Source organism: Halichoerus grypus, chromosome 1, assembly GCF_964656455.1.
Source record: "Halichoerus grypus chromosome 1, mHalGry1.hap1.1, whole genome shotgun sequence".
Taxonomy (NCBI): Eukaryota; Metazoa; Chordata; class Mammalia; order Carnivora; family Phocidae; genus Halichoerus; species Halichoerus grypus.
In genome coordinates, this window is record NC_135712.1 from 42,755,371 (window position 1) to 42,766,322 (window position 10,952).

At 39.8% G+C, this 10,952-nt stretch overlaps 1 pseudogene; it reads right to left on the reverse strand.

The window, feature by feature from the left end:
- Positions 1 to 1,993: 1,993 nt before the first annotated feature.
- On the reverse strand, positions 1,994 to 3,027 carry LOC118539026 (protein NDRG4 pseudogene; annotated as a pseudogene).
- Positions 3,028 to 10,952: the final 7,925 nt, after the last annotated feature.

The window sequence follows — 10,952 nt, forward strand, 5'->3', positions numbered from 1 at the left end:
TGGGATCTTCATGGAAAGAAAACACAGTTTAAAATCATCTCAGCATTATGTCTTTAACATCAGTGTGGTAGGCAGAATAATGGTCCTACAAATATGTCCATGCCCTAATCCCCAAAACATGTGAATATGTTATTTTACATGGCAAAAAGGACTTTGCAGATGTGATTAAAACTATGAACCTTGAGGGGTGTATGGCTGGCTCCATCTGTGGAGCATGTGACTCTGGATCTTGGTGTTGGGAGTCCAAGCCCCATGGTGGGTGTAGCAATTACTTGAAAATACAATCTTAAAAAAAAAAAAGTATGAACCTTGAGATGTGAAGATAACCTCATATTATTCAAGTGAGTCCAATCTAATCACATGGGTCCTTATTATGGGACTGAGTTCAGAGTCAGAGGGAGATGTGACAAAGGAAGAAGGATCAGACAGACACAATATCGCTGGTTGCTTGCTTTGAAGATGGAGGAAGGTGCCATGAGCCAAGAAATGAGGGCACCCTCTAGTAGCTAAAAGAGTCTCTCTGCTGGGGACTTCAGTAAGGAATATAGCTCTGCCAACAACATTTTAGCCCTGTGAGATCTGGATTAGACCTCTAACCTATAGAAATGTAAAATGGTAAATTTGTGTTGGTTTAAGCTTTTAAATTTATGGTGATTTGTTACAACAGCAATGGGAAATCAATGCAATCATAAATTGCCAACAAGTATTTTTTTATCTTGTAATTGTGCAAGGTGCTTTAAAATTATATGTAACAGATGATAAACAATAATAACTATAACAGTTTATTGTGAAACTGAATGAGATATGAGACTCAATATTTTTAAAACCCTTTCATACCCATAGCAATCTTTTTTTTTTTACTTTGACAAGGGTTTTTATTTATTTTACATTTTGTCATATCATAATTTCATGACATTGCCACCAGAATACACAAAATTAGGTTCTTCGCTTTATACAGAGAGGAAAATAATGAACTCCATTAAAAGTCCACCTTGACCAAAGAGACAACCTCTGATGGAAAACCACACGCAGGAGAACCCAATTTATCTATATTTATAGATATATTATCTGAAAGAACACAGAAAAAAAAATCCAAGATTTGCAGCACTATCTATAGTAAGGATTAATTCTACCAGCTTTTCAAACAGTCACATTTGATATTCAAAGGAAGCATGCCAGTGAATACAACTGGGGACAGACTAATACCCCACCAGGCTCCAGAACAGTCTAGTAATGACCTAAAATTCTAGAAGGGGGTGATATGTGCAAAGGAAATGTGGATGCAGGGGGTCCTCTCAGTCTCAGAGCACCCCCCCACACAGCTGCCCCCTCCACAGCCCTGCAGTTTTCATTGCTTTGTCCCCTTCTTCACTTGTTTTAGGGTTTGTGGCAATTGATTTAAGCTCCAACACAAATGGCTCTGGTTTCTGGGCCAGGAGATTCTCCCTGATAGTGTGGGTGGGCAGGAAGTATATGGCACAGTCATGGGCTTCAGGTGAAAGGAGGGGACCTGGGTACGTGGAAAGCCTTTCTCCTCAGCCTGGCCCGTGTTCACTTCAGGAACCTTCACTTCCCATCCCAGGACCAGCAAGCCCCAGCCCAAGCCACTCCAATAGTCCTGAGATGGTGATGTGGGCCTGCAGATGTCTCACTACCTTGGATCATATCTCTCCAAATAAACTCTCTTCTTTCTTAGTGATGCCCACATAAAATGTTGGCATAGCTTGACCAAAACTCTCCCTAGCAACACCATGTTTCTGGTGGCCTTGGACACACTGCTGCTAATTGGGTTGTCATCCATGGAACCTGGGGGCGAAAATGGGGATCTACTGCGACCCTCAGCCAACACAGCCTCAGCCACATACTGGCTCCCAAAGGCAGACACCATGGAGTTCTTAGGGGTGTGTTCAACCCTCATCATGCTATCCCAGCATTTAACCTCAGCCCCCAAGTCAGGTGCCCATGGAGATGGAGGATCAGGCAACTTTCTACCTCAAGGCCTTGGCTCAGACAGGGAAAATGAGCTGGCAGGAGGATTGCAGTATTTGGACAGGGGCAGGCAGGTGTCTTTGCTGGGCCATGGGCTCCAACAGGACAGCTCCATGGTGTGACTGATCTGGCCCAGCACCTCATTGCTCTCTGAGTGGGTACAGACTTGTGGGTGGCTGCCTTCCACTGAGCTGGTACCAGTGAGAAATGTGGGCAAGGCTGGCCCTGCTGGTCAAGGGCATGTAGCCCATTCCTTGCAGGAAGTATTTGAAGGCCTCTGTCAGCTTGCCTGGCTGTGTGACCTGGGGGATCCCCCTGGAATCTGCCACCTTTAGAAAGGTCGTGGTGGTTGGATCCAGTTTGAAGTTGCACTCCACCACCCCGTCCTTGGCAGGCACCTTATCCTCAACCACCAGTATCACCAGACAGAATGTCTTGATGTTGGGCACTGCTCCGGGCAGGTTAATGTCCAGGTCTCTGCAGCTGTTGTACATGTTCCAGAAGAGCTGCGGGTTGGCATGGCTCACTATGTTCCAATCTGCTGCCAGTAGCTCCGAACCAGCTCCGTGTTGTTCACCAGCCCCTCCTGGCAGAAGAGGTGGGCTGGTCACACCAGAGAGCTTGGTGCCCACACAGTCAATCCGGACTTTGCTGTTGGGATCAGGGTTCATCAGCACCAGCCCCTCCACCATGTTGGGGAAGATGACTACAAACTTGGCCAGCACATAGGCTCTGGATCCCATTCTGTACTCAGTCACATACTTGAACCAAAAATGCTGTACCCCATGGGGGAGCATGGCAGCCAGCTACTCCATGGAGGGGAGCTGATTCCCCTGGGGAAACTATGAGCCCCCCACCTGTTGACCAGGGGCATCCACGTGGCACACCACAAAGTGCTTGGAGATCTCCTGCATGCCCTCAAAGTTGAAAAAGGTGTTGGAGCACAGCTTGTGATTGAGGCCCACGTCATGGGAGGTGAGGATGGTAGGGGGGGTTTCCCTTGGGGGAGACCCAGATCACCATGTGTAGAAGGTGATACAGCTTCCTGATATCATGTTCCCCATCCCAGCACTCCACCAGAAGGTGCTCCGCCTCCTCCAGGAAGGACAAACAAAGGCGTGAGTCCCAGGGTCCAGAAGGAGGGGGCAGCACCAGGGGGAGGTGATGGTGCTGTGTCCATAGCAGTCTTTTAAGCAAAAAGATAGAAGCAATTTTTCCAAGACCACAGAATACTAGTCTAGTTTTGTTAACTTCGTACCTGAGTTCTCTTAACTCCTCTATTCTGCTGCCTCTCAGAACTGCTGATACTGAAGAGCTAACACCCTACGTGGGTCACTAACTGGTGTCACATGTTTATTTTTAATAAAAGTGATATTCCAAAGATAACTTGGAAGTCTCCAGAGTAAATAAGTAATATTTCATGCATTATTTTTATTATATGTAAGTGTAACTACATTTGTGATTATCTTAATTAAAATGAGAACTAAAACTTATACAATATCTTCGGAGTATGTCTGACTATTTGGGGAGGCAGAGTGAAAGGGAGTTTTGAAGCATATAGTTTTTGTAAATGATTTTGTTTTTATTATTTTTATTTATTTATTTATTTATTTTTTTAAGATTTTATTTATTTATTTGAGAGAGAGAGAATGAGAGACAGAGAGCATGAGAGGGAGGAGGGTCAGAGGGAGAAGCAGACTCCCTGCCGAGCAGGGACCCCGATGCGGGACTCGATCCTGGGACTCCAGGATCATGACCTGAGCTGAAGGCAGTCGCTTAACCAACTGAGCCACCCAGGCGCCCAATGATTTTGTTTTTAATTTGATGCATCCTTTTGGACAAAGTAAGAAATGGTCCCTAAGCTATCTACCCATGGAGCAGAAAACTCTTTCTTAGGCACCTCTTACTTCATGGAGTTTAACCACAATGTTTTCTTGGACCTTTCTTTGGAAAGGTCATGCATATGTCCGCTGGGGGCCTCCTCTGCATCTCAGGGATAAAAGTTACCTTATGTCTCTTAATAGCATGATTTACAAAAATCCAAAATTCTTCCTAAGATTGATGCAAGTTCCCAGAGGATTTACATATTCAGTCTTCCCTGCCTCTTGGGCTTCTGATGCTGTATCTGCTGAACCATATTGATCAACATTGGCCTCTTAAAATTTTACAACGTGAACACACTATATTTTTCTAAAGACTTCAGTGGTAGAAAACAGTGGGGTTTGTATCACAAACAACTTCAAACGGAACTGTAGGTATCCTTATTCTTGAAAATCTCTTTCACATTCCCTCCATTGTTGACTTCCAAAGAATATTTTTCATTGTGATAAAATAGACATTGCACAGAAGTTACCATTTTAACCATTTTGAAGTTTAGTGGCATGAAGTACATTCATAATCCTGTGCAACTATCACCCCCATCCATCATCCAGAACTTTTCATTTTCTCAAACTGAAACTTTGTACCCATTAAGCAGTAAAATTGACTTCCCATTTTCCTCTTCCTCCAGTCCTGGCAACCACTCTTCCACTTTACGGATTTGACTATTCTAGGTTCCTCAGATAAGAGGAATTCTACAGTATTTGTCCTTTGGTATCTGGTTTGTTTCATTGAGCATAATGTCTTAATGTTGTAGCAGGTATAACGTGTCAGAATTTTAGTCCTTTTTAAGTCTGAATAATTTTCTATTGTACTCATATACTACATATTGTTTATCCGTTCATCTATTGGTGGATGTTTGGGTTTGGGCTGCTATAACAGAATATCATAGACTGAGTGCCTCATAAACAACAGAAAAGTATTTCTTACAGGGGCGCCTGGGTGGCTCAGTCGTTAAGCGTCTGCCTTCAGCTCAGGTCATGATCCCAGCGTCCTGGGATCGAGGCCCGCACTGGGCTCCCTGCTTGGCCAGGAGCCTGCTTCTTCCTCTCCAGCTCCAACCCCCCCACCCCGTGCTTGTGTTCCCTCTCTTGCTATTTCTCTCTGTTGAATAAATAAATAAATCTTAAAAGAAAAAAAAAGTATTTCTTACAGATCTGGAGGCTGGGAAGTCCAAGATGAAGTTAGCAGCAGATTCGGGTCTGGCAAGGGTCCATTTTCTGATCCATAAACCACTGTCTTCTTGCTGTGTCCTCACTAGTGGGAGGGAACTCCTGGGATCTCTTTCATAAGAGCACTGAATCCATTCATGAGGGTTCTACCCTCATAACCACATCACTTTTCACAAGCTCCACCTCCAAATAAGATTTCAGTATATGACTTTGGGGGGACACAAACATTTAATCTATAGCAGCACTTAAGCATCTTTCCCCCCAGATCATCTCACTTTGTCTTTTCTTCTCACTGCTATGATCTTTCATCTTGCTCCACCCTCTTTGCAACAATAAAGACATTTTCTCTCTTCAGCTTAAATAGGACAGGCTTCTCTGAAGCCTTTGTAACACCTTTGCTTTTCTTGGATCTAAATTGTTACCATAGGGTTGGTTAAACTACTTTTCCAAATTATTATAGTTCCCAAACTAAGATGAATTCCTATACCAACTACTAAACTAAACCACCTTGTTTTTCCTTCTTTCCAGGAGCTCATAGCTTGTCCACTGTGAAGGTCTGAATTAAAAGTGGGAGTGCCAACTCAGCACATTTTCCTTTATAGTTTATTATTCTGTGTGGATTAATGAAATAGAGAAATATTTCCTAATTACTCTGATTGGTCTTTTTAATGTAATAAACTATTTTTATTTTTTATTTTTTTTAAAGATTTTATTTATTTATTTGACAGAGAGAGCGAGCACAAGCAGGGAGAGAGGCAGAGGGAGAGGGAGAAGCAGGCTTCCCGCTGAGCAGGGAGCCTGATGCGGGGCTCGATCCCAGAACCCTGGGATCATGACCTGAGAGCTGAAGGCAGATGCTTAACCGACTGAGCCACCCAGGTGCCCCTATTTATTTTTAAATAATATGAAATATTATATAATTCTTTAGCCAGAAAGAGTAATTGAAAAACTTTAACCTCTAGAATATAGGGATAACATGGTTATTTTAGCCCAGGCCACAGAATGCATAATATTTCACAAAATATCTAAAGTGAGATAAGAAGAATCTTTGGAGGATGTGAAAAATAAATTTGGCAGAACAAAACTGGAAAGAACTGTTTCTGTTAATAATAATAAAAAAAAGAATCAGATTTTTCACATTGCATACGTTGCCCTCCTGAAAAATTTGTTTTTCCTGAGCAGTGTAACATTTTTCACAAGCCTAAATGTTAGAAGAGTTAGTGCTCTATCATCAAACTCAAATATCTCGTCTAATTTTACACATTAGTATTTTTTTTGTTGTGGAACAGCAGAAAGTATGTGTATCTACATTGACATTTATTATCTGAAAGGGTTGTTGACTCATGTAATGGGAGAATCTGGGAATAGATCCTACTTAGGCAGTGATACCTTTAAATTGGAAGTGAGAAAAACATGTAAGTCCATCCTATAATAAATCAATATAGATAATAGATGGATGAATAGATAGATGATAGATGATGGATGGAAAGATAAGAAGAAAGAAAGAATTGCAAAACTATTCTAGATAAGGTTTTAAATAATACAGACTAGAAAGTGGTAATTAAAACATTTGATTGGAGGAGAGAGAAAGAAAGATTTTTTCAGGAATCTTTGTTTTTGTTTGTTTTCCTGAAGTCTGAGCTTTTATGCTTCTGTGGTGATACTATATACAATTCCTTTCAGCTTCTACATGGTTTACCAGAGAACAGTTTATTATAAATGCTTATGGATTCTAAGACAAAGGTAATAAACAGAATTCCTTAAATGTTAAAAAAAATAGAGTCTGAGCAAGCTTCACACTATATTTTAGGGAAAATCCCCAGCTATATTAAGGAATCCTATCTTGATGCTGAGTATCTGATTATTTTGGATTACATGTGGTTCCTTTCTGAAATATTGGTAAACTCTAAATTTGTTAATCAATTGAGATGTTCTTATTTTTCAGAATAACTACTCTTCATCATTTGGGTCTCATGGTCCCATAATTCTAAAAATGGTTTAGCATTCTTTAAATACTGAACATTGGGGGTGCCTGGGTGGCTCAGTCGTTAAGCGTCTGCCTTCGGCTCAGGTCATGATCTCAGGGTCCTGAGATCGTGCCCTGCATCAGGCTCCCTGCTCCACGGGGAGTCTGCTTCTCCCTCTCCCTCTGCCTGCCGCTCTGCCTACTTGTGCTCTCTATCTCTCTGTCAAATAAATAAATAAAAATAAAATCTTTAAAAAAATAAATAAATATCGAACATTGGTTAATTCTTTTTAGATAAATTTCATGTTCTCAAAAAAATGCTGGTAGGGAAAAATATTTACTTTTCAGGCAAACTAACCATGACAACTAATCATTCAGGCTATTTGCCACCTGAGGCAAATATTGAAGAATAGTTCCTACTTGTCTCTAGTGTGAATCAGCAATAAAGAAATATCATCTACTTCCTAAAAGGTCAAGTGGATTATTAATTAAAAACTAATTACACCACTTATGAATTGTGTAGTTAATTTGCACTCAATAATTCTTGATACTAGGTTTATTAGGCATTGCTTTTCGTAGCTATTGTTAATGTTATAGATATGTTCATCATAATATTTATAGAGAATGAAATATATATTGAAATTAAAAACCAACAAGCTTTTCCAGGCTCATATTATTAGCTAGCTACATATTATAAGCTAGCTAAAATGAATGCCTTTTAACTTTTAATGAATTAGGCACATTTATAATTAATTGTATTTCAATTTGTGAAAAAAAATGTATTCTTTTACATAACTTACTCCTCTTGTATTGCTCCAAATTTTAGTATTGATTTTCCCTACAGTGTCATTTTCACTGATTTATTTTTCAGATACTTATTACATCTTGGTATAAATCTCTTTTTTCACACATGGTGGTACATTATCATTTATTTAAAAGAACATGTGTGTTTTGGATTTGGGTAAGAAAAAAAGTATTCATTTGTTTGCCTCACATAGAAGCTATAATATTCATGTTCTATATCAATTCTGGTGCCTATGCAGCTATCCACAAAGTAGATTCAGAGGACTCACCTTATCTGTTCTTCCTCTGAATTCTCTTCCAAATTAGGAGAGACTTTGACACAGGCTATGTTGTGATATCATAAATTGTGGTCCACACCTAGAGTCTATATTCTCTTGGAATATGATGGTAGGTAGGACTTGAGAATATAGACTTCTCCATGGGATGTAATGACACTTAGATAAATTCAACTCCTACCATTCATAAAGCATTTTATAAATATTGACTCCTTTCATCCTTACAATAACACTATGAGGTAGGCATTATTAAATTTTGACTCTATTATATAGAGTGAATTAATGGAAGGAGCATAGGCTTTTACAAAAATATTTAGAATAGGACTTGGATTCTGGATTTTACTTTCTAATGTTTCAAAGTTTCTTGGAATTGTATTGTTTCAGTTACTTTATCTTGAAAATGTTATAAATACCACCCAATGACAAGATTATCAACCAAATCTTATTAGAAAATATAATTATAGGGACCATTTATCATGAATTTCTTATGTGCCAGGCACTGTGCTAAGTAAGCAGTGTTTTTTTTTTTTTTTCTTTCTATTACTTCATTTGATTTTTGCAACCACCATGTGAGGTAAATTATAAAATAACTCGTATTTATGTTCTGCTTACCATGTTCTAGACACAGTTGGAAGAGCTTCCATAAAGTAGCTCACTTAATAATCACAAGGTATTACAAATTAGTCATCAACCTTTGTTGCCATTGGCCTTTTACAGGTGAGTCAACATTGGCATAAAGAATTTAAGAAACGAACTTAGGTCATGTGGCTATTCAGTGGGGGAGCCAAACTTTAAACTTAGAAAGCCTGGCTCCACACTTCATATCCATCACCACTACATTTACTGCTACATTTACTGTAAATAAATCTCCCAGCAGAGCACAGTAAACAAAGTTGTCTGCTCTTCTCTCTTCTTTCCCTCCCCAGTTTACAAGGAAAGGAACTGAAAGAAAAAATTAAGCAACCTGCCAGGGATCAAACTAGGGAAAAGGGAAGATGGACTCAAACCAGTCTTATAGGCAGGTTTAGTATCTTATTTTGCTTTATTGCCTTCTTGACATCTCTCTGCCTTGTGCACATTCATATGCTGACTCAGGCTCTGGCAGACAAATGTCTTGATTATAAACATTGTACTTTTTTTGAAGACACTCTCGATTCAGAATATTTTCAAACTAAATTTCTTCTCGTATCTTATATACGCTGGACAGAAATCTCAAAAATGTTAAACTGTCCAATCTCAGAAGTTCCCAAAACTAAATACACACGCTCTTTAACAGTTAACAGGCTACTTCTTGAGTATTTATGCAGGATATTAGGCCAAGATACTGAAGAAGCCTTAAAAGACTGACATAAATTTACACAACAGTGATTTGAGTGATACCACTCTTCTTAAGTATTAAACTGTCTTTGCGTAGAGGCTGCATCAGTTCGTTCTCCAGTTTTATTTATATCCTGTGGGAAAATAAATGAGCACTCTGAGACTGGGGAAGAGTCAGTTTATAGGAGAAGAGCTGGATTTTCAAATCTTATCTTACACCTTGCATTATGCTGAGCTTGATTCAGTTGGTCTCCCCCAACCCCTAGAATGCGCTCCTAGCAAACAAAGCTCCTGTCTTACTTGGCTTTGTGTTCCTAGCGCTTTGCTCCCCTAAAGCTGCCCTTACCTGCCTCGCCCTGCCCACCTACGCTCTGAAATTTATGTCCTCTCACTACTTTAAGGATTACACTTCATCAAGTCCGCTCTGTCTCCTTGTGCCTTCAGCATGTTTTACCCTAAAACGTTAAACATACTGTGCTCTGTTCATATTAAAAAGCAGTAACAGTAGCCTCATCGCAGAACTCCCTCAGCACTGAGTCCTCCCCAGTGAACACACTGTTTCTTTTCTTTCAAAAGCCAACACTCTGGTAGAAATAATCCATCCTTCTGATCACCACTTATAACACATTTACTGTCCAACATATTACAGTCTGGCTTCCAATAAAACTGTTCTAATTATGGTTACACGGTTATTTGTAATGTTAGGTGGACGAACGCTATTCAATCCTTATTACCGATGTTTGAATCAGTCAATACCTACCAGCGTTCTCTTTCATGCCTGAGTTCTGAAACAGTTGAGAAATAGGACATGGGTCAGTGGAAAGGGAGATTAGAATGTCAGCATTATCACTTACAACACCTGAGTTGAAGGACATGGATTCTGTGTGCAGTCGGATAGGCTTTCTAAACTTCCATGAATCAAACGTATCCCAGGCTATAAGCCTCCTTCACAGAGGCAAACCCCCTCTGCCGTGGCAAGGAATGTGAGAGAAGGCATGGTAGCTGCAGGCTCCTTCTACCAGCTCACCATTCTCATCAGTCACTTTGCTCCGGGGAAAGAGAAGCCAGGAAAGTTACCTTAAGAGCACTTCCTTTACATGGACTCATGAGACCAGGGTATAGGAGGTCCCTTTGTAACACTTTTTCTCCTTGAGCTCTTTGTATATATGATAGAATTATCATATGTTCACTCTTAAACTTCTCTCTCTTAAGCATGGTGACAGCTCTTTTATTCTCATTTTTAGCATATATCTTTTACTGTTTCTTGTCAAAGTCCTTCATGAGTTTTTATATTTAACTCATTAAATGAGTTGCTCTTAAAGGTTCCATTCTTCATTTTCTCTTTATGCATTATATGCTATACTTGGGTCATGTATCTATTCCTCAGTTATCTCCCACTTTTGTGCTCTTGATTCTAGAAGAAGTATCTCCAACCCAGATCTTTTTTCAGGGCTTAAAATCCATAAATTAAGCCATCTATCAAAATGCTCTTGGGATGTCTGATAAACAATTCAAATTCGTTTTCTATACGTGAACTCATCATATTTCCCC